Below are 24,925 nucleotides of genomic sequence, written 5' to 3'. Positions count from 1 at the left end.
ATCTCTTAGACCAGGGGTGGGGAACCTCAGGCCTCCGTGCCATACTATATACAGCCCGCAAGATCGTTTGATCCGGCCAGCGATGCAATACATTAAAACATCCCCAAAAAATAAACTCAAATGATTTTGAGAGAGCAATAAATTCCACCCAGGATAAAACGGGCCGATGTCTGTCCGGGTCACGGTCAGAATCATTGAATACAACACAAGCATGACTGTCATGGCGTGTCATCACGTCAGATCGTCAGTGATTGACGGGTTTTATAAAAAAACACAGACAACTGGATGAGCTGAAAGGACGAGGGCGTTTGGGCCGAGAAAGAGCCCCGAAACAGCCAACTCTCAGAAAATTAAGTAAGCCGAATTCGAAAAACATCAGTATTCCATGTTATCAGTTAATCATTAAATGTACTGATAATTATTACAGAATTAGTTACATACTGAAGACAAACTTAAAACGCGATGATTCTCAGGCAAGTTCTGGGTTCATAAAGGTCACATATTTTTTCCTGTGATTTCTAAGTGCTTACAAATACAGTTACAATTATTATACTGAAAAAAAGACAAGCACGTTTGGATAAAGTTGCCGCTCTTTGACGAAGTTTGGACCAACAAGCGGTTTTATCCAAACCGCAAGCTGACCAGGACAACGTGATGCATGCTAGCTTCGTGGTGAGGGAAATAATCATAAGAATAAGTGAATATTTTTTTCATGCATCACCTTTCGTAATATAAAATGCTGCTAAAACTACTCAACTTTAGTGAATATAAAATCAACAGGAACACATTATTACAAAATTTAGAGCATTAAACCAATAAGAAACAATGAGATGGATTTAAATTCAAATTGGCCACAAACATGAAATTAAGGGTCATGATCTTGATGTTAATTCAATTAAAGTTAAAAAGGCCATAAAAACACATTCTGAGTTGCGTGTCTTAAAAATTTCAACAGAGTTTATGTGTTCAATAATTTAGTATGTCCCCTGAGGGATAATCTAAAAATCTAAATGGCCCTTGATAGGAAAAAGGTTCCTCACCGCTGTTTTAGACCATACGTATTATTGACTAACCTTTCGCCAATATTAGTTAGAGTTGGCTAACGTTAGCTGATAATAGCAAAACGTCCGAATTGTGTGTCAGACCAGCCAGGAGCGTAAAAGCTATTATTCACCGCTAAAACGGTGAATATTAGCTTTTCCGCTCCTGGTTCATGTGCGTTGTAAAACCAAAGGGGCAAGTCCCCAAATTGAACTGTTATAGGCAGTTTTATGTTGCCATCAATGACAGTGAACGCATCTTTGTTGTGTGTTTGAAATGTTGAACACGGCAATTTGGAGCTACAAGTGAACGCAACATGAATCGTGTTTACTGATGGAGGAGGCAAAACTGGAACAAGAGTTCATGCCGATGTTTATTTATTTATTAGTTTGTCAGACAGTTAAGATACATATTTGACCGTGATGTCTGTCAAAACATAGTCTGTGAAGGCAAAGTATGTTTGCGTGGTTAATTGTGTTGACGGTTGTCGTCGCGGCAGACGGGCTGGCACCACACCGCGAGTGTGTAATGCAGCTCCCGTCTGATGAGATGGTGAAGCGGAGGTGTCCGATGTTTCTATTCTCCAAAGCATGCAATGCCATTATTCTTAACCTTAACATTCTCGATGAGCACCGCTGCAAACGTAGATGTGCTATTTGTTTATTGTTCTCGCCCCACACTTCAGAATCAGACTAAAAATAGTAGTGCTGCGCTAAGAGACACACTTTCATCATTAAAGGTGCGATCATTCTTACTTAACTATCTTCAGAATTACTGAAAGCACATTTTCAGTTTACATGGACTCAAGCGGTCACCTGTGATTTAAGTTATTTTTCAAGTTGCACTGATCTACAAACCACAGCAAAATAAGTGGAATGTGTGTTGAACTCTAAAAAAAGTGCTTGCATGCACAGACCGCCTGAGGTCCGAACAGCCGCCTTGTCAGTGTGGCTGCACTTGAGGTGAGATGCGGGTAGCCAATAATTTGAAATATATTTCTGTTTTAGGAGTTAAAACCAGTTTTTGATTAAGTGTTCACTATTCTTCACTGTAATTCTAGACTATCCCCACTAAAATGTCCACTTCTAATCATTTCTTGCAGATGCAGTCGACCTGTAATTATTGTATTTTTTCTGCAGACAAAAGAGGACAGTTGTTAAAGCACTATCGCCTAAACATGGAGGCTTCAATCGCTTGCATTTTCAAATCATTCAATGCACTCAAAGTGCATTTATCTGTTTGGCACTCTCATTCAGGCATTGGGCAAGCAAGTAAACCTACAGTTGCGTTTCACTGCCAGTTATGTGAATACCTAGAAGCCTGCATTGAAGTTGAGTTTTTTACGCAGCCATCTAAAACTTAATTAAACAGTTCCATGTCCATATGAAGGCTGTAATTTTCAGAGTAATGTATATTCAACGTTTAACGCACACAAAAGTAAAGTATACACTAAGAGTGCTAGAGAACAATTTAAAACCTGAGTAATATCTAACATTGAATGGCCAGATTATGGCATTTATTTGTTTTCAACACTCGTGCACGTGCAAACCACAAGTGCGCGCATACAAGAGAGCAGATCAACACCGCGAGTGTTGCATTTCTACTCTGCACACGTGTAGAACAGCATCCGCACGTGCGCAGGACGGTATCCGCGAGCATAAAAGTTCACAACATGCGCCCTCGACAAGTTAAGTTTTGAGACTATGGAGGCAGGATTGGTGATTGATGCTCCCTTCTGTTGATTGGTTCACTTCTCTCCAGTCCCCAGTCTACCACCAATCTCCTAACCTCCTAATCGCAACTTTTCTGAGGAAACGCTACCCGACAGGCTGAGACACGAGCTCCAGGAACTCGGATTACTTCGCCGGCCGGCTTCCCGGCGGTGCGAGAGAAAGCAGAAGAGAGGCACGCACGGAAGCGTCCAAACAAGGCTGGCAAAGAGACCATACCGGCCAGCTATTCCAACTATACAATAAAATGGACCATCTAAAACTGCAGGTCCGGACAACATTCCTGGTAGTGTGCTGACTGTGCAGAGGAGCTCAAAGATGTCTTCACGGACATCTTCAACGCTTCTCTGAGTCAGGCTGTTGTTCCGTCATGCTTCAAAGCCACCACCATCATACCTGTTCCAAAGAAGCCCTCTCCATGCACTTTCAATGACTACCGCCCCGTTGCACTGACCCCCATCATCATGAAGTGCTTTGAAAGGCTTGTCATGGCTCACATAAAATCCACCCTCCCCCCACCCTGGACCCTTACCAGTTTGCATACCGAGGTAACAGATCCACCGAGTATGCAATCTGTTCTGCTCTTCACCCAGCCCTCATCCACCTGGATACCAAGAACTCCTACGTCAGAATGCTGTTCATAGACTTTAGTTCAGCATTCAACACCATCATCCCTCAGCAGCTGATCTGCAAACTGGACCAGCTGAGGCTCAGCACTTCTCTGTGTAACTGGCTGCTAGACTTCCTCAGTGAGAGGCCACAGGCAGTACGGGTCCGCAGCAACACATCAATAACCACCATTCTGAGCATGGGGGGGCCCCCCAAGATTGTGTGCTCAGCCCCCTGCTCTTCACGCTGCTGACCCATGACTGCGCTCCATCCTTCAGCAGCAACCACAGAGTGAAGTTTGCGGACGACACAACCGTGGTGTGTCTCATCTCCAACAATGATGAGACCCACTACAGGAAGGAGGTCAGCCAACTGGCCATGTGGTGCAGGGATAACAACCTCTTCTTGAACATCGACAAGACCAAAGAGGTTGTTATTGACTTCCGGAGAGGCCACACCCCTAAACCCCCACTGACCATCAATGGTGCTGCTGTGGAGAGAGTGAGCAGTACCAAATTCCTGGGGGTACACATCAGTGAGGACCTCTCCAATGAACACTGCATCACTGGCCAAAAAGTCCCACTAGTGCCTCAAAGGCAAAGGCCCCCCAACCCATCATGTGTTCCTTTTACCGGGGCACCATCGAGAGCATCCTGACCAGCTGCATCACTGTGTGGTACGGGAGCTGCACCTCCTCCAACCGCAAGACCCTGCAGCGCATAGTAAAGGCAGCTGGACGGATCATTGGTGTCCCACTCCCCTCACTCCTGGAAACCTATGAAACCCGCCTCACCCGCAAAGCAACCAGCATTGTGGGTGACCCTAGCCACCCGTCACACAGCCTCTTCAGCCTCCTGCCATCTGGGAGAAGGTACCGGAGTCTCTGAGCCTGTTCCACCAGAATGGCAAACAGTTTTATTCACCAGGCTGTCAGGATGCTCAACAACCTCTCCTCCTCTTGTTTTGTTCTCTTGAAATGTTCCAACTCCTGTACCAAGGAGCAAAGAAACTTTAGAACATGCTTCACAAAAAAAGAATTATGAAAGTGTATTACGTCAGAACTAGAGCGAAAATAACCAGTTGATTAATCCATCTGTCAGTTGACAAGAGAAATAATCCCGAACGATTTTTGGCCCAAAAAAATCAATTCTGGTTTATGTCACACTAACTTGAAAATCTTCGGGATTTGAACTGTTGCTCAGACAAGAAAGACATCTGAGCATGTCATGCTGGACACTGGGGTGGACATTTTTCCCAATAACCTGCGTTTGACGAGCGTAACCACTCATCAGTGAATCAACACAATAATCAGCTGATTAACAATAAAGAAAGCAATCGTTATTTGTAGACATAGACTTTTATGAGACGATGTATGTTGTGATTTGGCGCCAAACAAATAGAACTGAATTGAACTTCACCACAAAACAGTTTTGACAGTTCTCGACGAATAGACGATTAAATAATTTAATTACGTTTCTGATGTAATGTTAATGCAGCTGGGAATTCATATGACATCACAACAATCTTCAAGAGAGATGAGCACGCCAACAGTTTCAATCAGAGCAATGAGGGAATCACTCTTTATGTCTTTGGCAGCACGATTTCAAATTTTTTAGGTGCAGTGCTGTGTCAATGTTTTGGGCACTTCCTTTGTTTGGATTTCCCCCCCCCCCCCCTCGTCATAGAGAACTATCTTCAGAGACAAGAAGAACAAGGAGTCCTGCAACAGGTGGTGTGGCCACCCCCAAAGGCCTGATCTCAACATCATAGAGTCAGTGTGGGATCACATGAAGAGACGGACGACACAGACAGAATTAATACACAGAGGAACTCTAGCGGGTTCTCCGAGATGTTTGAAACGACCGACCTGCAAAGTGCCTCGAGGACAGTGCACGTACCTCCGAAAACTGCTTCAGCTTTACAATTGGATTAGTTTGGGGTTATCTTTCTATTTCATGGAGGTAATCGATAAGTACAGAAATCTTAATGGCATTATTTTGCTAAAGCATCACCTCGTTACTATTAGGGCCAAACTGTTTGCAGAGTCATGAGCACAATGGCAAAGAGCGTCAATCTCAGGTAGGCAGGTGAGACGTCTGTGAAGCATCTGTGACTGAAGAGAAGCGGCTGATTGAGATGAATCAGGAAGTGGCAACACAGCCCACCCTTGGGGAACAGTGGTGGTGGGGGGTGACAAAGGAGGACAAGGGTTTCAACAACTATGCAGTGGCAAACTGAAGTGGGGAAGTTGACGGGACAGTTTGAGGTGGAGCGTGCTGTCGCAGCACCGGGTCCGCTGCAGCCGCCTGGAGGCCCCGCGGACACCTCCAGGTGAGGGGCTCGCCGGACCCTGCTCCCTGCTCCCTCCCGTGCACTAGCTCAGCTGACTAGCCGCCGGACTGGGTGTCGTGCGCGGTTTCTTCCCCGCAGCTGTCCGACCCATCTGAGCCCAGCAGCCGCGGATCCGAGCAGAGGAGCTCCCATCCCAGGCGACACCACGGGGGGATAACGGCGAGTGTGAGAGAGGGAAGGGAGGGGGGGGGGGGGGGCTGCACGGTGCTGACTGTCGCACAGATTCCCCCCCTTCCAGAAATCAAACACCACCCACTTTCTTCGTGCTAGCTTTAGCCGACAGCCCGAGATCCGCTATCTCTCTCGCAGCGAGAGGAGGCGGTGGCAGCGGAGCGGCGGCTAGCGCCGAGCTAACGTCAGCTAGCAAATCCCGTGCGGAGCGTTGGCGCAGAAATAACGAGCATCTTACCGCTTCGTGTCGGGCTGTCAGTGTCCCCGGGGGTGGCGGGTTAGTAAACGCGACGCGCCGGTGTTTGCTCAGCGACATCGTCCGTGGGAATCCTGCGGTGTAACGTCCATCGCCGCTGTTTTTCTGCCATCCGCCCCACTTCAGCACCGAACGCCGCCGTGCCCCTGGATGCACTGCGCATGCGCGCTGACACCGCTGCTCTCTGTGGCTGCAGTCGGGGAGAAGATGCACTGCCGAGGCTCCACACACACACACTCACATACACACTACACCCCTTCCCAATATGTCCACCTAGACACACTGCTACACTGACTTTATCCAGCATCAAATATTCTCAGGACGGACATGGACACAAAAATCCATTTCGAGAATCACATGCATTCATGAACCCGTAAGGAATACAAAATGCCTCTCACAACACCCTCCTCTAGTGTCGCAGCAGAAGCAGTTTCTGTGGGAAGAAATCATTTTCAAGTCACATCGTATTAAGCATATTGTTGTCAATTTTTGTTAGAATCAAATCAAGAAAAAGGTTGTATTATTCCTCGTTCCTTGATATTCAACCGATGCTGCTGTTAAAGTGTGTTTTGTATTTGGCCTATATGGAAATACAACATTTCAAAAAAAAGGAAATACAACATCTGTAGTGCATTGTAAAAAAAATACTTAATTGGATTGTTTAAGTGCAGCCTCTTTATACGCGGGTTTTACACAAGAATAAGTCATTCTTGCTGAGGACGTGTGAGTCCGAGTCTATTGGTTTTTTAGTGGATTTTTTACTCAATCAAAGGACATCTGCAGCCAGAGCTATCAAACTTAATGTTCCTAGTGTTAACACAGGAGGGCACTAAAACTCTGCTATGTCTCTCTCTCTCTCTCTCTCTCTCTCTCTCTCTCTCTCTCTCTCTCTTTCTCTCTCTCTCTCTCTCACACACACACACACACACACACACACACACACACACACACAAGAATATGAAAATTATTACGAGACATTGACAATTAGTGTCTTTCATCTATCAAATATCAGCTCAATGTGAAGAACTATCTTAAAATTAAAAGGGACTGAGGTAAGCAGTACTTTCACTGGAATGGTTGTATTTAATCCATTGGTTTACTCTCCAGTCATTTATGCATCTGACATGACCAATATTCAGATATGAGGCTCTGGGACTCTCCAATGAATGATGAAACGGTCATGGGAGAAAAGCCAAGATGGAACACGTGTATGTGTGTGTTCTTTGACACTGTTGGCGCATTAATAGGGTTTTGAAGTGGCCTGGTTCAGCTACGGTTGTCTTTGTGAGAGGGATTGCGCTGATTTGCATGTGAAAAGGTCAAGAGCTATACAAAATAATACTACTAATAATAATAAATTTCATTTATAGAGCCCTTGTCATTGCCAAAAGCAATCTCAAAGTGCTACAGAGTAAAAACAAGCTAAAAGAAATAGTAAAAAAATAGGTTTAAAAAGAAAAACATAGGTAGAAGAAATGTACAAAATTTAGGGGAATGCTTGTTTAAAAAGAAAGGTTTTTAGGCCCTTCCTAAAAGAGAGAATGCTTTGTGGAGTCCTCAGGCGGTCTGGAAGGGAATTCCACAGGCGAGGAGCGGCTGAGCAGAAGGCTTGATCCCCCATGGTGCGTGGCCTGGTCCTGGATGGTTGAAGGGTGAAGATTTTGTTTCCGGAGCAGAGGTTGGGTGAGGAGGTTTGTGGTGGGAGTAGCTCTTTGAGGTAGGGTGGGACATTGCCATGGATGCACTGATGGGTGAGATTTTGTAATCCTGCATGAGACGGGAAGCCAGTGGAGTGAGTGAAGGACGGGTGTGATGTGATCATATTTTCGTATCCTCATCAGGATCCTAGCGGCGCTGTTTTGGACTTATTGAAGCTTTTGAATGCTCTTGCCAGGAGTCCCGATGAGGAGAGCGTTGCAGTAGTCCAGCCTTGAGGGGACAAATGCGTGGACAAGGTTTTCGGAACTATTAAGCTATAGGAAGTTTTTCTGTCATCCACGCCTTTATCTCCTCAAGGCAGGAGCTCAGTGATGATGATGATGACGATGACAGTGAGGCTGCAGATAAGATAGGGTCGGTTTTTATGTAGAGCTGTGTGTCATCAGCGTAGCAATGGAATGATATTCCATGCTGTCTGACGATGCGGCCAAGGGGAAAAGTGTAGAGGGTGAACAGAGTGCGGCCGAGAACCGACCCTTGTGACAGTGAGTGTTTGCGATTTTGCTCCTCCCAAGGAGATGTATTCTGTTCTTCCAGACAGGTAGGACTGGAACCAGCTCAGGGCGGAGTCAGAGAGTCCGATGGTCTGTTTGTTGAAGGAGGATGTTCTGGTCAACCATGTCGAAAGCTGCAGACATATCCAGAAGGATGAGGAGCGATGGTGATCCAGTGTCAGCCACCATCATCAGGTCGTTTGTGACCCTGACCAGTGCTTTTTTTTGGTGCTGTGGGCGGAACGGAAGCCGGACTCGAACTTCCCAAATAGGGAGGGAGAATTTAGGTGGTCCTGAAGATGCAGCGACTACTTTTCCAACATGTTGGACAGAAATGGGATGTTGGAAATGGGCCTGTAGTTGGCGAGGATTCCTGCGTCTAAGGTGGGTTTTTTGAGGAGGGGTCTGATGACAGCAGTTTTAAGAGCAGATGGAACATATCTAGCCTTGAGTGAGTTGTTGATGACTTGGGTTATTAGGGTACTTAGAGCGCAGATGTTGGATTTTACCAGGGCTGTAGGAAAAGGGTCCAGGGTACAGGTGAAAGGTTACATCCTGTGGATGATGTCCTCAAACTCTCGCTGAGAGATCTTGGGGAAGCAGCAGAGAGGCTGAAAAATCTCAGGAAGTGGGTCGGCAGTAGGGACTGACAGAGCAGGGGAGCTGGAGAGAAGAGAGTGGATGGTCTCAATGATGAAGTTATTGCACTGCTTTTCTGTGGTATCGGTGTGTGAGAGAGTTTCAGGCTTGAGAAGCTGATTTATGGTAGAGATAAGCTGCTTGGAGTTTCCAGGACTTGTATTGATGATATTGGAGAAGAACTGTGACTTTGCTTTTCTAAGTGACTTTGAGTAGGGCTTTTGGTGTTCTTGATAGGCCAATCTGTGCACAGTGAGTCCAGTTTGTGCAACACGCTGCTCGAGTACACGCCCAGCTACTTTCTTAGCAATACACTGCTTCACCATGGCTAGCAAACACGCAGCAGTGGCTCCTAAACAAGCGTGTTTGTGTGTGTGATGCCTAGCACATATTACACGTTTATTTGGCCCCATTTTCCTCTCACCAACATATTTTGGGACTCGCTACCCCACATCAGAATCAGCATTCCATCTGCAGTCAAAAGTTGCTATGTGGGAACTCTTCAAAGATTTCTAGAAGCCTAAATATCTACATGAATATCTACACAGCTGCATTGGGAGTAAAGTGCAAGGGGAGGTCAGAAAAGTGCAAGGGGAGGTCAGAAAAGTGCAAAGGGAGGTCAGAAAAATGGCATAGACATATAAGGACACTCCTTTGCAGACACAGATCAACGTATTCTGGACAGGGAAGATAGAAAAGGGAAGATAGGTTTGAAAGAGGAGTGAAGGAAGCCATCTATGTGTCATGAGACACCATCTTTCTCCCACTTGTAATGCTGCATGTCCTTTCATCTCTTCCCAGGAGACTTTACACCGACTTCACTTCTCACCTGTGTGGACACTGGTGACTCCAACGACTCGTTACAACAGTTTCACCGACAGTCATTCAAACAAGCATTAACACTGCCTTCACCACAACTAAGTTAGAACTGAAGAAGCCTCTTGGATGAAGGTGAAATGTCTTCAAGAAACTACAACCAAGTCCAGTTGGTTTTAATTCAACACCCTGGAGACTTGCTTTCTTTTTTTCTTGAGATCAGACATACTTCAGAAAGATTGTGTTGCATGCACTTGCAACGACTGCAAGACTCCCAATTACAAGACAGCAAGTCATGTAATGTGAACTGCCCAGTGATCCATCGACTTTGGAAGTCATGTCTCAACAGTCTCAACTTTGCACAAGGAATGTAGCCTAAATATTTGTGCATCTGAGTAATTACACTCTCCACTTGCCTGTGTTTACAGTTAGTAAATAAAGTAAATATGCAATGATTTTAAAAACTACTAAATTAGAGAAAGAGATTAGCAATGGAATGTGAATATATAACAGTTTTGTCAATATTACAAAGACGACTGTGTACTGTGTTGAGATATTTACTGAATTTAGCATGCTCACCTGCTAGCCCCAGTACGCCCTGTCCTGTAACACAATTTTGTAACTGAGGAGGCAATAGTAAGTAATTGTAGCATTCAGTCTGCCCTCAGTTCAAGATGAGAGGAGGAACTTTGAGTTGGCTATAAACAGATGATTGCTAATACAGGGAAAATCTCCACTCACTTCCAGGTTTTGAAGTTGGCACTGGCAAGATCCAGAATCAATGGTGGCCTATAGCCCCTAAATGTAATGTTTAGACACTACAAAATTCCAAAAAACAAAAATTCGGCCATTCATGTTTTTCGATTAATATGAAACAATATAATATTGCCACCCACCCTCAAACGTACACCACCCAACCAGTTTAACAGACAGGTAGCTCTAGTGTAGTCTGGTAGTAATTTCCCCATACTTAGCCTTCTGCCATTGACAATTGATGTGTGGATGTCAGAGGTGCATGAGCAGTATCTCTCATTACTGTTGTTTTCTGGCACATTAGCTTTAGCTTCACGGATTGTGCTGCTGTAAACATATTATCAACAAAATACTGCTCACCTCCTTCTCCATGGGAGCTGGGTGGAAGGAATGTCACCACTGCACTGAATCAGGAGGAGGATTGTAAGGGGAGCACTGGGGTGTCAGGTGTGAGTCTGTTAGGAGGGCCCCTTAGCAGAATTTGGCTTGTCATATTTTCTATGAATATATAAATCATTTAGTGGAACAGATGCAAAAAAGTACAAAAAAGAAAAAAATATTGCAATTCTTTGCAATTCAGATGGAAAAAATATATATGGGTGCATTAAGTGTTGCATTGGAGTGTGGGTTGCATGTATGGCATTTGTCATGTTTTGGTTCATTTTTTCTTGGTATGTGCGGTAAGCCTGTACTTTATATATATGTTCATGTAAGTCTATGTTCATGCCATAGTAAATTTCCCTTTTTTACGTGTAAAGTCAGTGGGGGGACACTTAAAGAGTAGTCACCCTGGGGCACCCTAGGGTGTCCGGGCCTGCCTCCAGGTCCTAGGGTCTCATTTATAAAACTGTGCGTAGGATCCTTACTTAAATATTCAGACTTATAAAACCGTGCGTATGCAGACCTGTAAGCAATTCTCCTTTTATAAATCACAGATCACCTACGTACGTGAATCAGCCTCATATCCCACCCTGTACACGCCCATTTTTAACCATAAATAGTCAATGCAAATCACCTCATGAATGCTGATCCGTGTATTAATGAGCCTGGCATGCAATTGTTCTTTTGTTACGGTGAATCATGGCGACTGAGAAAAGAACAAAAAAACGTAACTTCTCAGACACTGAGATAGACACGCCTGTAGGGGAGGTGGATGCCTGGAAAACAACGTTCATTGGTTGGCCACAGCAGGGGGCAGATCGAGTGTGTCAGTGAGCATGGCGAGGTCCGGAGAAACAGAGTTGGCTGCAGTATTGAGTCTGCAGGGCAGGTTTCGGTCTGTCTGTTAATAAATGCTGCAGTGTCTCGGGGCAAAGGGGAAGTTTCTCTGTGTTATGAAGAGGAAGTAAAAGGAGTTGCAAATGCCATCAATACACCAAAACTCCACCATGCATTTTTGTTCTCATTACAAAAGCAAAATAATGTAACTGTATTGCCTTGACTCCACACCTATAACTTTATTGACTAAAATGTACTTATTAGTTTACTTATAACACAACATACAGAATTGAGCCATTATCCTTTCTCTTGGCTGGTCTGTGGATGTGGTGATTGTAGTCCAGGCCCTACGAGCAAGGTTTGACCTGTGTAAACAGGTGTCATCGTAATCTCTGTCAAATTCCCTGGTTTAATCGGCTTATCTCTTAATACATATTGGGGGCATCAGGTGACCATGATATTGGTATTATTCATGCTCACTGCCTATACAACCAGTAAAGTAGACTCTAACTTGTGTCCAACCTGCCTAAAATGAATGGATGCTTTTTACTCAGATGACTTTATAACAAGAGCAAGTGATTCATTCAGCTACATATGCAAACACATTTTTGACTGTGACAAAATGTGTCAGCTGTGGCTGAACATAAAGATAATCAAATTTTGCTATCTGAATCAACATCAAGAATTTATTACCAACTATTTATTTTGTGCAGTGTCAATAAATATGTTGTCAAAGGTTGAAAACAGAATTAGATTATTGTTTTCTATGAATAGTTGACTTTTTGATGACGGGAGTTTTCAGTTGGCCGCAATACAGCTGCAGAGCAGCAGGCTCTCAGGAAAGCAGGAAGAGTCTGTTTTCTGTCAACTCTCATTATTTATCAGTGAAATGTCAAAGCCTGTCTACTTCAGAGCTATCTATCTGGCTGCTGCAGCATCAACCAAACAACCACACACATAACACATACATACACGCACACACACTCACACATTTATGCACACATATTAGGTCCTCCCCATCTGAAGCTCTCTTTCAAACCTCCTTAAAATTAAATTAAATAATTCTTTTTAATTGCTCCGAAGCTGAGCTGAATTCATCAATCATTGAATCTGCCAAGAGACACTGGAAAAAATATTCATAGGCAGATTTCCAAGTCAATGATGCGTTCCATCTGCTTGTGGCTAATAGCCAAATATGGAAAATAATAATTTGAGTTAAACATATTCATTTTCCTTATTGAAGTCCTGAGACGCAAAATGTCAGACATGCTAACTTTCCACAATATCAGTTTTTAAATTAAAAAGAAACTTGATTGCCTTCTAACCAGTAGTGTAGTGGTCCCTGGTGAGGAGGGTATCCTTTTTAGTTCACCCAAAATGGCCAGTATATTTGCACATTGTCACTTTATTTCTGATGCAGATATTGCATCAGTACAGGCCCACAGGGTATAGGGTGAGACACATGATTATGCATTTTGAGTCAACTACTCCTTAGTCCTCCTACGCTTGAAAACTTGACAATTACTTCCTCAATTATTAAACCACATTCTTCAGTGCAAAGCACAGGATCAGGCTGTGGAAGGCCTCCAGCGAATCTTTGCGGATTGGTCCAATGACGGCTCGTAATTTCAATTATTCGACAGCCAATCATTGAGGTTTATGTCCATCTTTGGAGCTGTCATCTTTTGATTAGCCAATTGGTATGTCCGCTCTCCATTATTTGAGAGCCAATCACCGTGGCCCCTTTCCAAAATTGATTCTACCCGCAGCTGCCATGTTGTCTTTTACGTGTTCAACTCCCGATGCTTTTGAGTTTCATTCAGGTAAGATGTCAGCAATGTTATTTCATTTAATCGCGCTCCGAGTTACATAGCTAAATATTTATTACACAAACAAATGGTTATAAGATAGTGGTTAACATTATTTTTGTACGCTTTTTACCCAGTGCCCTTGTATTTAAGAGGTTCGATAAGTTAGCTTTCCTCATACTGCAATACATTATCTTCTTTTCCTGGTGTTTATCAATAATTAAAGTTGTATAATCTTGTATGTTACCAAACTGTAATACAAGCAGTCATGTCTTAATAACATATTATACATTGAGCTAAAATGTGTTACAATTACATAATTTACAAATGTTATTTGTATATATTATATGTTTTAATATTAGTAAGTTAAGACTGCTCACATTGATATATTTGCACCAAGGAATGAAACTAGGCTGGTTTGGTTCGTGTGGCATTTTTGTTTATTAATGTCAGATGGCTTCAGAAGAGAAGAAGCAGAGCTGTGGGTTATAAGGAGGGGATGTCCTGCCTGCGTCGTTTCGCTGCTGTATGGGTCTGTCCCTCTGAGGGAGAAAACAGATCTGTATCTGAAGGTATATATATTAGGACAGGTCATAAACAGTTTTAACATTACTTAGCAGTTATATGCAGACCACATTCAACTTCGCATTTCAATTAAACCCAGTGAGGTTTTTAAGTTTTCTGGGAGAAAATATCTTACAGCTAAATGCTGAAAAGACAGAGGTTCTGGTTGTTGCTCTAGAGAAGGTTGTCCCCACAATCATGAAATGTATTGGGCCTCTTTCCTCCTCTGTCCACCCGCAGCTGCGAAATTTAGGGGTAATATTTGACCAATCGTCATCATTTGACACCCATGTGAAGCAGCTGACCAGATCTAGCTTTTTCCATTTGAGAAATAACAGCAAACTGAGATCTATATATCTATTCAACCATTGAACTTTGGATGCTCGTACATGCCATTATCTCGTCACGCATTGATTACTGTAACTCAATTTTCTCCTCACTAAGCATGTCCACACTAGACCGTCTTCAAGTGGTCAATTCACAATGCTGCCACAAGGCTACTCACTAATTCAAATAGACACACATTACCCCCATACTTAAATCTCTTCACTGGTTCCCTGTTGAACACAGGATCCAGTTCAAGATTCTTACTCCTGCATATGTGACCGAGATACTTCACCCAGACTCCACAGGTCGCCCTTTTAAGATCAAACATGTTAAATCTACTGTCCGTACCATGCACTAGCCTTAAGACCTGGGGTGATTGAGCTTTTGAAACTGTAGCTCCTAAACTATGGAACGCTCTGCCTGCACCCTTACAGTCTGCGGTCTCCGTGGATGCCTTCAAAACCCAACAAAGAAACTTCTGTTTAGTCAAGCATTTCATTGACCTTAATGCAGTAGGTCAACCAGACGCTTAGGTTTAAACTGTGTACTGTGTTGTTTTTGTTTTGTTTTCTCTGTATATTATTTCTAATACTCTGTGTTTGCCCGGTATATTGTTTATACCTTTGTAAAGCACTTTGTGACTTCTGCTTATGTAAAGCGCTATATAAATTCATTTTACTTACTTACATTCTTACTCTACATGGAGAAAGTAATATGTGTACAATCATTAAACTTAAAGCCATGCCATAATCTTACAGTTCACTGTCAAACAATATTACAGATTGAGAAATGTCCAATGCACCTGAAGGGACAAATGTCTCTGTTTTGAGGGACACAGACATGTAACTGCAGCTTCCATATAACAAAGGTATCAAATGTCTTACATAAATTATGATGAGTTGGTGTGTGCTGTATTCTGTATAATTACATTACAGTCTGATTTCTGGGAACCTGTAGCCCTACTGCTCGCTCCCTACAATCAACTTTTGTGATAACATTGTCGTATTTATAATGTTGTAAACTCCCTTGCTATCTAAGCCCACAAGTGAAACTTCTGAGCCGTATCCAGCTCTGTTGCATGTGCCATAGCAAAGAATACCCATTCCCCTGGCCACAGTCCCAGGGTCTATGATCACCTCCACTTCTTCTGTTCCATGCGCCAATGCTAGAGTTGTGAGAAACACCTAACATGTTCTCTTTACTTCAATATTTTGTATTAAACTTTAAACAAGAATCCTTCATGAATACGTTGTAATCATGTCTATATATTTGCCTTTTTCAATTTACAATTAGGAAGATTGAGCAAGCACCTCCTCTGCTCCCTTTGCCCCTGTGACCTCAGCACCTGCCTCTGCAACATCTGAATGTGTCTTCTCATCTATTGCTAGTCCCTCAGCCCTTCCTGCTCCTGACTCTCTACCATTAGCCTACAATGTGGAGACTGGTGCTGGGTCAGAGTCTGGCTTGCTCCTTGCAAAGCTGATGAAGACCATACCATGTCAGGATCAGAAATAGATTTCAGCAGCTCTGTGGAAGATGTATATTTTGTAATAAATTTGCACTATATTTCTACAGCAGTGGTTTTGACTTATTTGTACGAAAAATATGCTAAATAAATAAAGTAAATAAGCTATTATAGCAACAACACAGACTTTAACTATTTGCTCTATGGCATCCTCAATAAACCGATGTCGTTGCATCAGTTATTAAGTGATACATGAATGGTTCATAGTCCTTGGTAAGAGTTGGGTTACTTTTAGATTTTTACAACTGGGGTTCGATCCAGCAACCTTTGAAAACATAGCTAATTATGCCATATTCCAGAAAAGTCCTGTTTGTACATATTTCTCAAACAAAAACAATCAAAAGTGCATCCTTTAACTTCTGTCAGGTAGCAGAGTCAATATAAATTCTCATTTTTAGGAAATTTCCCAAAATATTCCTCTTCTTCCCCCACCCACACATATTATTGTTCCCCAGAGCGGAGGACTGTAGAAGAGCAAAACATTGCTGACATCCTTAGGTCGCTGGCTCGAAGGAGGCTGATTTGGGTGTTGCTGTTCCAAAGAACATGTACCCAACAAGCCTATGTCGTCGTAGTGATTCCACCAAGCATTCCAATATTGTCCTGAGGTCGATGGTTCAAAACGGTCTTAAAGGAGGAGGCTTTTATAGGTGTTGCTGTTAAAGAGAACATTTTCCCAACCAGCCAACGTTCTCATAGTGATTCCACTTAGCATTTCCATGTTGTCATGAGGTCATTGTTTCTAATCAGACTTAATGGAGGAAGCTTTTGTAGGTTGAGCTGTTACACAATATACTGTAGGTATCCAACAATGAAACCCTTGTTGATACCCTTACATTACCTCTACCTAACCAAGCATTTCCATGGTGTCATTGAACTCACTGTTACAATCAGGCATGTAAAGAATGGTTTGGTAGCTTTGTTGAACTTTTCACATTAGTTTTTCTCATTTAAAGGTTGATTCTTCTAGTAGAGAATGATTTTTATGTTAACAGACATCCAATAGCTCCTCATCCATTAAGTCCGATTACAATCAGTGACCTCTTGACAGCATGGAAATGTTTGGTGGAATCACAACAAGAACATTGGCTTGTGGGAACATGTCCTCTTTAACAGTAACAGCTATAAAAGCCTCGTCATTAAAGCCCATTTTGAACCATCACACATCAGGACATTATTCGAATGTTTGGTGGAATCATTACAACAACATAGGCTTCTTGGGTCCATGTTCTGTGGAACAGCAACACCTACAAAAGCTTCCTTCGAGCCGGAATTGAACCAGCGACCTAAGGATGTCAGCAACTTTTTTCTCTTTTACAGTCCTCCGCTCTTCCAACTGAGCTATCAAAGGTCTATCAATCACTCTACCATACGAGAAAATACGACCTTTTAATAAGAAAAACGAATGTGTAAAGTACAAACAAAGCTATCAAACCATTCTTTACATGCCTGATTGTAACAGAGTTCCACGACACGATGGAAATGATTTGTTAGGTTGAGGTAATGAAAGGGTATCAACGACGGTTTCATTGTTGGATACCTACAGTAAACAGTCCAACAGCTCTACCTACAAAAGCCTCCTCCATTAAGTCCGATTACAACCAGTGACCTCTTGACAGCATGGAAATGTTTGGTGGAATCACAACAAGAACATTGGCTTGTGGGAACATGTTCTGTGGAACAGCAACACCTACAAACGCTTCCTTCGAGCCGGAATTGAACCAGTAACCTAAGAATGTCAGCAACGTTTTTCTCTTCTACAGTCGTCCGCTCTTCCAACTGAGCTATCGAAGGTCTATAAATCATGCCTGATTGTAACAGAGTTGGACGACACGATGGAAATGATTGGTTAGGTTGAGGTAATGAAAGGGTATCAACGACGGTTTCATTGTTGGATACCTACAGTATACTGTGTAACAGCTCCACCTACAAAAGCCTCCTCCATTAAGTCTGATTAGAACTAGTGACCACATGACATTATTGGAAAGTTTGGTGGAATCACTACAACGACATAGGCTTGTTGGGAACATGTTCTCTTCAACAGCAACACCTATAAAAGCCTCCTCCTTCAAGACCATTTTGAACAATCAACCTCAGGACAGTATTGGAATGCTTTGTGGAATTACTACGATGACATAGGCTTTTTGGGTCCATGTTCCCTGAAACAGCAACATCTACAAAAGCCTCCTTCGAGCCGGAACCAGCGACCTAAGGATGTCAGCAATGTTTTGGTCTTCTACAGTCCTCTGTCTTCCACCTGAGCTATCGAAGGTCTATTAATCACTCTATGATAAAAAAACAACCTTTACATAACAAAAAGTAATGTAAAACGCAGATACAAAGCCACAAAACGACTCTTTACATGCCTGTTCGAACAGTGAGTTCAATGACACCATGGAAATGCTTGGTTAGGTAGAGGTAATGTTAGGTCATCAGAAAGGGTTTCATTGTTGGATACAGTATACTATGTAACAGCTCCACCTACAAAAGCCTCTTCTGTTCAGTCTGACTTGAACTAGTGACCTCATGAAAACATAGAAATGCTTGGTGGAATGACTACAAGAACATTGGCTTGTTGGGAACATGTTCTCTTCAACAGCAACACCTATAAAAGCCTCGTCCTTCAAGCCATTATAAACCGTCGACATCAGGACATTATTGGAATGCTTGGTGGAATCACTACGACGACATAGGCTTGTTGGGTCCATGTTCTGTGGAACAGCAACACCTACAAAAGCTTCTTTCGAGCCGGAATTGAAACAGCGACCTAAGGATGTCAGCAACTTTTTTCTCTTCTACAGTCCTCCGCTCTTCCAACCGAGCTATCGAAGGTCTATAAATCACTCTACCATACGAGAAAATACGACCTTTTAATAAGAAAAACGAATGTGTAAAGTACAAACAAAGCTATCAAACCATTCTTTACATGCCTGATTGTAACAGAGTTCCACGACACGATGGAAATGATTGGTTAGGTTGAGGTAATGAAAGGGTATCAACAACGGTTTCATTGTTGGATACCTACAGTATACTGTGTAACAGCTCCACCTACAAAAGCCTCCTCCATTAAGTCTGATTAGAACTAGTGACCTCATGACATTATTGGAAAGTTTGGTGGAATCACTACAACGACATAGGCTTGTTGGGAACATGTTCTCTTCAGGAGCAACACCTATAAAAGCCTCCTCCTTCAAGACCATTTTGAACAATCAACCTCAGGACAGTATTGGAATGCTTTGTGGAATTACTACGATGACATAGGCTTTTTGGATCCATGTTCCCTGGAACAGCAACATCTACAAAAGCCTCCTTCGAGCCGGAACCAGCGACCTCAGGATGTCAGCAATGTTTTGGTCTTCTACAGTCCTCTGTCTTCCACCTGAGCTATCGAAGGTCTATTAATCACTCTATGATAAAAAAAACAACCTTTAAATAACAAAAAGTAATATAAAACGCACATACAAAGCCACAAAACGACTCTTTACATGCCTGTTCGAACAGTGAGTTCAATGACACCATGGAAATGCTTGGTTAGGTAGAGGTAATGTTAGGTCATCAGAAAGGGTTTCATTGTTGGATACAGTATACTATGTAACAGCTCCACCTACAAAAGCCTCTTCTGTTCAGTCCGACTTGAACTAGTGACCTCATGAAAACATAGAAATGCTTGGTGGAATGACTACAAGAACATTGGCTTGTTGGGAACATGTTCTCTTCAACAGCAACACCTATAAAAGCCTCCTCCTTCAAGCCATTTTAAACCGTCGACATCAGGACATTATTGGAATGCTTGGTGGAATCACTACGACGACATAGGCTTGTTGGGTCCATGTTCTGTGGAACAGCAACACCTACAAAAGCCTCCTTCGAGCCGGAATTGAACCAGCGACCTAAGGATGTCAGCAACTTTTTTCTCTTCTACAGTCCTCCGCTCTTCCAACTGAGCTATCGAAGGTCTATAAATCACTCTACCATACGAGAAAATACGACCTTTTAATAAGAAAAACGAATGTGTAAAGTACAAACAAAGCTATCAAACCATTCTTTACATGCCTGATTGTAACAGAGTTCCACGACACGATGGAAATGATTGGTTAGGTTGAGGTAATGAAAGGGTATAAACAACGGTTTCATTGTTGGATACCTACAGTATACTGTGTAACAGCTCCACCTACAAAAGCCTCCTCCATTAAGTCTGATTAGAACTAGTGACCTCATGACATTATTGGAAAGTTTGGTGGAATCACTACAACGACATAGGCTTGTTGGGAACATGTTCTCTTCAACAGCAACACCTATAAAAGCCTCCTCCTTCAAGACCATTTTGAACAATCAACCTCAGGACATTATTGGAATGCTTGGTGGAATTACTACGATGACATAGGCTTTTTGGGTCCATGTTCCCTGGAACAGCAACATCTACAAAAGCCTCCTTCGAGCCGGAACCAGCGACCTAAGGATGTCAGCAACTTTTTTCTCTTCTACAGTCCTCCGCTCTTCCAACTGAGCTATCGAAGGTCTATAAATCACTCTACCATACGAGAAAATACGACCTTTTAATAAGAAAAACGAATGTGTAAAGTACAAACAAAGCTATCAAACCATTCTTTACATGCCTGATTGTAACAGAGTTCCACGACACCATGGAAATGATGGTTAGGTTGAGGTAATGAAAGGGTATCAACGACGGTTTCATTGTTGGATACCTACAGTAAACAGTCCAACAGCTCCACCTACAAAAGCCTCCTCCATTAAGTCTGATTACAACCAGTGACCTCTTGACAGCATGGAAATGTTTGGTGGAATCACAACAAGAACATTGGCTTGTGGGAACATGTCCTCTTTAACAGTAACAGCTATAAAAGCCTCGTCATTCAAGCCCATTTTGAACCATCACACATCAGGACATTATTCGAATGTTTGGTGGAATCATTACGACGACATAGGCTTCTTGGGTCCATGTTCTGTGGAACAGCAACACCCACAAAAGCTTCCTTCGAGCCGGAATTGAACCAGCGACCTAAGGATGTCAGCAACGTTTCTCTCTTCTACAGTCCTCCGCTCTTCCAACTGAGCTATCGAAGGTCTATCAATCATGCCTGATTGTAACAGAGTTCAACGACACGATGGAAATGATTGGTTAGGTTGAGGTAATGAAAGGGTATCAACAACGGTTTCATTGTTGGATACCTACAGTATACTGTGTAACAGATCCACCAACAAAAGCCTCCTCCATTAAGTCTGATTAGAACTAGTGACCTCATGACATTATTGGAAAGTTTGGTGAAATCACTACAACGACATAGGCTTGTTGGGAACATGTTCTCTTCAGGAGCAACACCTATAAAAGCCTCCTCCTTCAAGACCATTTTGAACAATCAACCTCAGGACAGTATTGGAATGCTTTGTGGAATTACTACGATGACATAGGCTTTTTGGGTCCATGTTCCCTGGAACAGCAACATCTACAAAAGCCTCCTTCGAGCCGGAACCAGCGACCTCAGGATGTCAGCAATGTTTTGGTCTTCTACAGTCCTCTGTCTTCCACCTGAGCTATCGAAGGTCTATTAATCACTCTATGATAAAAAAAACAACCTTTAAATAACAAAAAGTAATATAAAACGCAGATACAAAGCCACAAAACGACTCTTTACATGCCTGTTCGAATAGTGAGTTCAATGACACCATGGAAATGCTTGGTTAGGTAGAGGTAATGTTAGGTCATCAGAAAAGGTTTCATTGTTGGATACAGTATACTATGTAACAGCTCCACCTACAAAAGCCTCTTCTGTTCAGTCCGACTTGAACTAGTGACCTCATGAAAACATAGAAATGCTTGGTGGAATGACTACAAGAACATTGGCTTGTTGGGAACATGTTCTCTTCAACAGCAACACCTATAAAAGCCTCCTCCTTCAAGCCATTTTAAACCGTCGACATCAGGACATTATTGGAATGCTTGGTGGAATCACTACGACGACATAGGCTTGTTGGGTCCATGTTCTGTGGAACAGCAACACCTACAAAAGCTTCCTTCGAGCCAGAATTGAACCAGCGACCTAAGGATGTCAGCAACTTTTTTCTCTTCTACAGTCCTCCGCTCTTCCAACTGAGCTATCGAAGGTCTATAAATCACTCTACCATACGAGAAAATACAACCTTTTAATAAGAAAAACGAATGTGTAAAGTACAAACAAAGCTATCAAACCATTCTTTACATGCCTGATTGTAACAGAGTTCCACGACACGATGGAAATGATTGGTTAGGTTGAGGTAATGAAAGGGTATAAACAACGGTTTCATTGTTGGATACCTACAGTATACTGTGTAACAGCTCCACCTACAAAAGCCTCCTCCATTAAGTCTGATTAGAACTAGTGACCTCATGACATTATTGGAAAGTTTGGTGGAATCACTACAACGACATAGGCTTGTTGGGAACATGTTCTCTTCAGGAGCAACACCTATAAAAGCCTCCTCCTTCAAGACCATTTTGAACAATCAACCTCAGGACATTATTGGAATGCTTGGTGGAATTACTACGATGACATAGGCTTTTTGGGTCCATGTTCCCTGGAACAGCAACATCTACAAAAGCCTCCTTCGAGCCGGAACCAGCGACCTAAGGATGTCAGCAACTTTTTTCTCTTCTACAGTCCTCCGCTCTTCCAACTGAGCTATCGAAGGTCTATAAATAACTCTACCATACGAGAAAATACGACCTTTTAATAAGAAAAACGAATGTGTAAAGTACAAACAAAGCTATCAAACCATTCTTTACATGCCTGATTGTAACAGAGTTCCACGACACCATGGAAATGATGGTTAGGTTGAGGTAATGAAAGGGTATCAACGACGGTTTCATTGTTGGATACCTACAGTAAACAGTCCAACAGCTCCACCTACAAAAGCCTCCTCCATTAAGTCTGATTACAACCAGTGACCTCTTGACAGCATGGAAATGTTTGGTGGAATCACAACAAGAACATTGGCTTGTGGGAACATGTCCTCTTTAACAGTAACAGCTATAAAAGCCTCGTCATTCAAGCCCATTTTGAACCATCACACATCAGGACATTATTCAAATGTTTGGTGGAATCATTACGACGACATAGGCTTCTTGGGTCCATGTTCTGTGGAACAGCAACTCCCACAAAAGCTTCCTTCGAGCCGGAATTGAACCAGCGACCTAAGGATGTCAGCAACGTTTTTCTCTTCTACAGTCCTCCGCTCTTCCAACTGAGCTATCGAAGGTCTATAAATCATGCCTGATTGTAACAGAGTTCAACGACACGATGGAAATGATTGGTTAGGTTGAGGTAATGAAAGGGTATCAACAACGGTTTCATTGTTGAATACCTACAGTATACTGTGTAACAGCTCCACCTACAAAAGCCTCCTCCATTAAGTCTGATTAGAACTAGTGACCTCATGACATTATTGGAAAGTTTGGTGGAATCACTACAACGACATAGGCTTGTTGGGAACATGTTCTCTTCAGGAGCAACACCTATAAAAGCCTCCTCCTTCAAGACCATTTTGAACAATCAACCTCAGGACAGTATTGGAATGCTTTGTGGAATTACTACGATGACATAGGCTTTTTGGGTCCATGTTCCCTGAAACAGCAACATCTACAAAAGCCTCCTTCGAGCCGGAACCAGCGACCTAAGGATGTCAGCAATGTTTTGGTCTTCTACAGTCCTCTGTCTTCCACCTGAGCTATCGAAGGTCTATTAATCACTCTATGATAAAAAAACAACCTTTACATAACAAAAAGTAATGTAAAACGCAGATACAAAGCCACAAAACGACTCTTTACATGCCTGTTCGAACAGTGAGTTCAATGACACCATGGAAATGCTTGGTTAGGTAGAGGTAATGTTAGGTCATCAGAAAGGGTTTCATTGTTGGATACAGTATACTATGTAACAGCTCCACCTACAAAAGCCTCTTCTGTTCAGTCTGACTTGAACTAGTGACCTCATGAAAACATAGAAATGCTTGGTGGAATGACTACAAGAACATTGGCTTGTTGGGAACATGTTCTCTTCAACAGCAACACCTATAAAAGCCTCGTCCTTCAAGCCATTATAAACCGTCGACATCAGGACATTATTGGAATGCTTGGTGGAATCACTACGACGACATAGGCTTGTTGGGTCCATGTTCTGTGGAACAGCAACACCTACAAAAGCTTCTTTCGAGCCGGAATTGAAACAGCGACCTAAGGATGTCAGCAACTTTTTTCTCTTCTACAGTCCTCCGCTCTTCCAACCGAGCTATCGAAGGTCTATAAATCACTCTACCATACGAGAAAATACGACCTTTTAATAAGAAAAACGAATGTGTAAAGTACAAACAAAGCTATCAAACCATTCTTTACATGCCTGATTGTAACAGAGTTCCACGACACGATGGAAATGATTGGTTAGGTTGAGGTAATGAAAGGGTATCAACAACGGTTTCATTGTTGGATACCTACAGTATACTGTGTAACAGCTCCACCTACAAAAGCCTCCTCCATTAAGTCTGATTAGAACTAGTGACCTCATGACATTATTGGAAAGTTTGGTGGAATCACTACAACGACATAGGCTTGTTGGGAACATGTTCTCTTCAGGAGCAACACCTATAAAAGCCTCCTCCTTCAAGACCATTTTGAACAATCAACCTCAGGACAGTATTGGAATGCTTTGTGGAATTACTACGATGACATAGGCTTTTTGGATCCATGTTCCCTGGAACAGCAACATCTACAAAAGCCTCCTTCGAGCCGGAACCAGCGACCTCAGGATGTCAGCAATGTTTTGGTCTTCTACAGTCCTCTGTCTTCCACCTGAGCTATCGAAGGTCTATTAATCACTCTATGATAAAAAAAACAACCTTTAAATAACAAAAAG

General features: G+C 42.7%; 1 protein-coding gene and 5 non-coding genes across 6 annotated transcripts in view; all 6 read right to left on the bottom strand.

Moving 5' to 3' along the window:
- Positions 1–6,304, bottom strand: part of rgs17 (regulator of G protein signaling 17) — a 28,076-nt gene extending 21,772 nt beyond the window's left edge. Inside the window, exon 1 of the mRNA XM_035605909.2 lies at positions 6,142–6,304. The gene's annotated coding sequence lies outside the window, so the exon portion shown is untranslated. The remainder of the gene's footprint in view (positions 1–6,141) is intronic.
- Positions 6,305–17,280: 10,976 nt separating this feature from the next.
- Positions 17,281–17,373, bottom strand: trnay-gua. The gene is made up of 2 exons: positions 17,337–17,373; positions 17,281–17,316 (listed from the first exon to the last, which is right to left on the bottom strand). It is a non-coding gene; the product is annotated as a tRNA-Tyr (tRNA).
- Positions 17,374–19,884: 2,511 nt separating this feature from the next.
- Positions 19,885–19,977, bottom strand: trnay-gua. Its single transcript has 2 exons — positions 19,941–19,977; positions 19,885–19,920 (listed from the first exon to the last, which is right to left on the bottom strand). It is a non-coding gene; the product is annotated as a tRNA-Tyr (tRNA).
- Positions 19,978–21,014: 1,037 nt separating this feature from the next.
- Positions 21,015–21,107, bottom strand: trnay-gua. Its single transcript has 2 exons — positions 21,071–21,107; positions 21,015–21,050 (listed from the first exon to the last, which is right to left on the bottom strand). It is a non-coding gene; the product is annotated as a tRNA-Tyr (tRNA).
- Positions 21,108–22,053: 946 nt separating this feature from the next.
- Positions 22,054–22,146, bottom strand: trnay-gua. Its single transcript has 2 exons — positions 22,110–22,146; positions 22,054–22,089 (listed from the first exon to the last, which is right to left on the bottom strand). It is a non-coding gene; the product is annotated as a tRNA-Tyr (tRNA).
- Positions 22,147–23,183: 1,037 nt separating this feature from the next.
- On the bottom strand, positions 23,184–23,276 carry trnay-gua. The gene is made up of 2 exons: positions 23,240–23,276; positions 23,184–23,219 (listed from the first exon to the last, which is right to left on the bottom strand). It is a non-coding gene; the product is annotated as a tRNA-Tyr (tRNA).
- Positions 23,277–24,925: the final 1,649 nt, after the last annotated feature.

The sequence above is a fragment of the Scophthalmus maximus genome, chromosome 10, assembly GCF_022379125.1.
Source record: "Scophthalmus maximus strain ysfricsl-2021 chromosome 10, ASM2237912v1, whole genome shotgun sequence".
Lineage (NCBI taxonomy): Eukaryota > Metazoa > Chordata > Actinopteri > Pleuronectiformes > Scophthalmidae > Scophthalmus > Scophthalmus maximus.
This window is presented reverse-complemented; position numbering and strand designations above follow the sequence as displayed.